We start from the raw sequence: 5,372 nt of genomic DNA on the forward strand, positions 1-5,372 counted from the left end.
AGAAAAAAAAAAAAACAAAAAAAAACAGGAACATCTTTCCTGAGCAGCTTTGCAAAATTTTGTTCTGTTTCTTCATTAGATATTCAAGGCAAAATTTTCCAGCTCCAGAGAACCATTGGTTTGTACAAACGTATGCAGGCACACCAATCTGCTTTAGTGCAGACCGCCCATCACAGGGACTGCGTCCAACAGACAGGTTTTGTTGAGTTGCACATTATTTCCAGACAGACACCAGCAAGGACAGGAAGGATGGCTCTGTGGGCACGACCTTCCCCCGGGAGATGGAGAACAATGAAAGATCCAAGAGATGACCTAGGAAAATCCCAAGAGCGATCCAAGTGACATTCATATGTAGTAGTTGGGATGATGCCCATCACATCTCTTCATTGTACATCTGCATCTGCTAGTCTAGAGCAAGTGTCAGGCTTGGCCTCAGCCAGCAACAGCGTGGGTTTCTTACCAGCATCCTCCTCTGGTTCGTCAGCAGCCTCCTCCTCCTCTCGTGGCACAGGGTATTTGAGGTGCCACACCAGTCCCATGTTCTCTTTCTTGTAAAATTCTATCAGCTCCTCCAAGTTATCAAAATACTTCACAGGAACTCCCTCTGATGCCTGAAACAAAACACAGACGCTGTCGTGGCCTGGGATTTCCAACCACTGAAGTGCTGCTCTTCACAAGAGGAAAAGCAAAGTCCTAAGGAGAGAAAAACCCACGACTGCTGTCCAGAGAAAGGCAGCATGGCTCTCCCTGCCCATCTGACTCCAGGCTCTGTGCAGAATGACTTCTGCAGTACAAACAGAAACAGATATGCACACACGTTCCAGCCAGTGTCGGCAAAAATGGCAGCTCCCAAGGCTCAGTGAAGCCAAATGGAAGAGCTCTCTCTCTTCATTCAGTGTGCTCGGCTCCAAAGCACAGGGAATCTTTAAAAACAAAAAGAGTTCTCCCAGATTAATTTTTGCATTCCCTCTCTTACACAAACCCCCAGACTGTGCAGCACTTTGCAGCATGCAGGCAGAACTCTCCTGTGAGATGGCAAGATAAACACGTCTAAATCTAGATGCTGGCATCCTGTCCCTTCCAGATTCAAAGGCTCAGAGCTATATTCAAGTGAAACCAGCTAGCAAGGCAAAAAAAAAAAGCTCGGATGATTCCTTCCAATACTTGAAGGAAGCGCATAAACAGGAGGGGGAACGGCTGTTTACGAGGGTGGACAGTGATAGGACAAGGGGGAATGGTTTTAAACTGAGACAGGGGGAGGTTTAGGTTGGATATGAGGAGGAAGTTTTTCACACAGAGGGTGGTGAGGCACTGGAACAGGTTGCCAAGGAGGTTGTAGATGCCCCATCCTGGAGGCATTCAAGGCCGGGCTGGATGTGGCTCTGGGCAGCCTGGGCTGCTGGTTGGTGACCTGCACACAGCAGTAGTGTAGAGGACCACTGAGGTCCTTATCAACCCAGGCCATTCTATGATTCTATGAAGATTTAGGAAGCCAAGGACAGAGTGAGCATCAGGACAATGCTGCACTTGCCAGCTGCATTTTAACTATGACTAAACCTGCTTTAGAACTAATCTCAAGAAAGGGATACTTGCAGAGAGCAAAGACAGATAAGCCTAGACATCTTCAGAGGCAAAATTTTAGAGCAATTACATCCATACGTCCAAAGTTGCTGTGAACAACTGGCTGCAAATACAGAGCTCTAATCCAACTCTGAACTCCTTGATCCACTGGTTGGGTTTGCCCAATCTCTCATTATCTCTTAAGCTAAGTATTAAAAATAGGAGGTTAAATAGGAGAAATGTTGGCATAATTCTTAAGTGAGCAGAACACAGAAAACAAAATGTCTCCAGCAAGTCCTAGCAACAACAGCAGCATTTCTTTTTAGTTCTTCTTTCTAAAGAGAAAAATCTCAGACCAGAAATTAGGACAAAGTTTTCAATGCAGAACCACGTCTGAAGTGCCCTCAAAGCCTGTCATCAGAACACCTCTCTTTTTTAACTACATCTGTACGTCTCTAAAGGCACAGCAAGAAGCATTTCCATAACAAATACACACAATGCCTGAGAGCTGTGCCTGCACAGCCTCCTGCTCTGTCTCCCAGGTGCTTCTGCAGCTATTAAGATGTATTATTCTTGTTAGCTAGACAATCCAGCATTAAGGCAACACACAGGCAAACACAGGATTATGTTTTGGTTTTGCCCTGAGCTACCCTAGAGGGCACCTGGAAAAAGGCATGAGGTCCTTAGTAGCCTAAAGCACTCAGAGAGCAAAGAGGTGTTGCTGTCTGCACCTTTGCAGGAGGAAAGCTTTGCTGTCTGAGCTCTCTCCCACCTCTCAAACTCCTGCAGCCCACCCTCTCTCCTCCTCTTTCCAAACTTGTCTTCACACTCCTACTCCTCTTTCCAAAGACCTCACTGCCTGCCTGCTTCCCTGGGTGGATGGGGTGAGCATCCCTCTCCTGCCCCAGTGCTGCCAAGGGTGCCTGCAAGGCACTCTGCATGCCTCTGCAGGCCAAAGGGAAGGGAGAGGAAAGGCTGAATTCGCACTTTTTTGCTGCCGAGGACAGTTCAGCCTCTGAAACCGTCCTGGTCTCTGTGGTAACCAGAAGAAGCAGCATTCTGTGTACGGCCTCCTTCCTCTAACACAGTGCATTGCATTCCAGGAGCAGACCAACGCTTGTGGTCCAGCACAGGTTCCCCAGGCAGGCCACAAACCCCAGCTCATGTGCAGGGACACACGTGCAGAGAGGCTCCCCCTCATTTCTGGCTGCTCTGGCAAGCTGCAGCACGCGCCGTGAGCACTAACCCTGCCATCTCCTTTCACAGGGACTACAGGGACCTGTGCCACCCCAGCCCTGCCCTGAGCTGCACCCTGAAAGCAGGCAGGCTCCATCGTGGCAGTGCTGGCTGCTCTGACAGCCCTTCCCCAAGCACTCAAAGCAAAAGGGCCCGACTCTCCACCGCACACAGTAAAGGTAAAGGACGGTACTTTATGTTATGGTGCTGCTCAGCAGGGAGCTGAACGTGCATCCCGAGCGGCTGCGCAGACAGCAAGAGCCGCAACAGGAAACAGAACGGTGGGTCAGGGGCTGTGACCGGCTGTGGCCAAGAGCAGGGGGAAGGACGGGGAGGCTTCAAACTCCTTCAGCTCCCTCTCGACGTGGGGGAACTGCAGGGCCCTCCCCGACACCGCCACAGTGGCCACACGGCCCTGCTGTGCATCGCAGGGATCTGAGAGCAAAGATCACCGGATTGTTCTCGCTCGTTTTCTTTTGTATTATAATTGTTATTATTTGCAAAGATCTCAATAGAGGAAGCACGCGGGAAGGGCTGTGCCCCTCTGGCACAGGAGTGCCTAACAACCCCCTCTGCCTGTTGCCTGTGCTGTGAAAAAAGCTCTTCTTTCTGCACAGAGACACAGCTAAAACCATGCACTGTCTGACAGTGAAAGCAAGACTGCACAGCATTTGCCTCTCCCCTTGGGGAAAGGATGAGAACAAACCCTGCATGACAAACGCTCGTCACGTTGTCCAGCACACTGCTGCAAGGTGTGTGGGTACCACGGGACACACAAGTGCTGTGTGAGCCCCCGACAGCCACAGCATCGCTGCGAGGCACGGGGCGACAGAGCCCTCCTGCAGTGGTGTGTGTCCCCAGCCAGAAGCTGGGACTGCAGAGCTGGTACCCGTGCAGCATCAGTGTGATGCAGAGAGCCCATCTGGGCTGCAGCCAGAGAGTGGGCTGTGAGGTGAGGCTGCCCAAAGGCCGGTCAGACCGTTTTCACTGGGAGGAAAAGCAGTGGTGGGTAGCACAGTATCAGCACTTTGTTAGCCAGCATCTTGTAGAGAACCAGTGAAAACCAGAGACCAATGGTGCACTCCGAATAAACTTTCTCCAGACAGGAGGACAGCAGCAAGGCAAAATGGAGCCTTAACTCCATGCAAACCTGTTCTCGTGTTTGAGATGGGGAGCAGAGGCAGAACAGGGCAATGCAAACCCACGGAGCAGGATGGGGCAGCACAGAACAAGCTGGAGCCACCCAAGCAGCACCCAACAATGAAATCCACTTCCCGCCCCCCCGCCTCCATTTAGCAAGCAACTATTTCCTCTGGGTTATCACAGGATAGATCTTGTTTTAATTGCAGAGTGAATTGTTTCAAGTCATTAGAAATGTGGATGGTGAGTGTCATCTCCACAGCAACACACCACATCCCCAGGAGATCACGCAGCTCCCAGGACACAGGAGCAAAGCTCTGCTCCATGTCACCGTGCTCTGCAGTGATGCCTGCAAGCACCTCCGCCCTGCGCAGATGATAGCCACAACATATGGAAAGGAAGCACTGGGAGAGCATATGCAACATAGAGAACAGCCTGTAAAACAGAATTGCACAAAGGAATCTGGATAAGAGCGAGTCAGAGCCTGCGCAGCAGTTTCATAGTGAGAAGCTGCATCAGAAAAAGCCTGTGTCTTTCTGAGGTCTATTAATGGGACTGTCATATGAGAGCCAGGAAGAAGCTGTCTTGCTTCACTTATCTGGGCTGCTGCACTCAGCCTGGGCGCCATTTTTTAAGGAGCAAGTAAAAATACCAGGGAGAGTCCCCAGGAGAAATGACAAAGATGGCAGAAGAGCTGGAAAATGTGATTTACGAGAAAAGCTCAAAAGAACCTTTGCTGTCTTTGTAGCCTCCCTTTGCACGCTCTCTAATAGTTTAATGTCCTATTGCTAAAGCCTTTAATCGCTGCTCTTTGGTTACATCTTGTGGCCCCTTTCCATCTACTTAAACGTTCTGACAGCTCTCGTTACAGCTGATCATCTTTTCTTCCTTTATATCTGGTGTAAAAAGACCAACAGGGCCCAGCCTAAGTCTGCTCTTCTTCGTTATCTCCAAGCCATGTCATCTGCCCAACAGAACATCCTGACAACACCGAGCTCCAAGGGTGGAGACGCAGCTCTGAGCAGATAACTTCAGGAGAAGCTGCAGGTGAACTACGAAGGCAAAATGAAAACAGATTGAAAAGACGTGAAGCCTAAATGAAGGCAGGCAAGGAAGTGGTTAAGTTGGGGCTCATTACAACAACCGTATAAATAGATGGCACAGGAAGTCTGGGGCCCTCAGAAGGAAGAGGAAGTGTTTTCCTTTCCTGAGCCAAGGCACAAGGAGGAACTAGGAAACTGGTCATCTGCTTGCATTGCTTAAGTCCAGTCCTTTCTAACAAAGTCCCTTATGCCAGGTACTTAAACCCAAATATAGGCACTGCAGTAAGTTTTCAAAGTTATAAAGTTGTTGTAAAACCCACAAAGTGAAGTGGAAGCTGAAAATCAGGTCGCTCCTACTTGGCTGTTAAATGCTGGCAGAAATTTCTTTTTCCT

This window comes from Meleagris gallopavo, chromosome 11, assembly GCF_000146605.3.
Source record: "Meleagris gallopavo isolate NT-WF06-2002-E0010 breed Aviagen turkey brand Nicholas breeding stock chromosome 11, Turkey_5.1, whole genome shotgun sequence".
Lineage (NCBI taxonomy): Eukaryota > Metazoa > Chordata > Aves > Galliformes > Phasianidae > Meleagris > Meleagris gallopavo.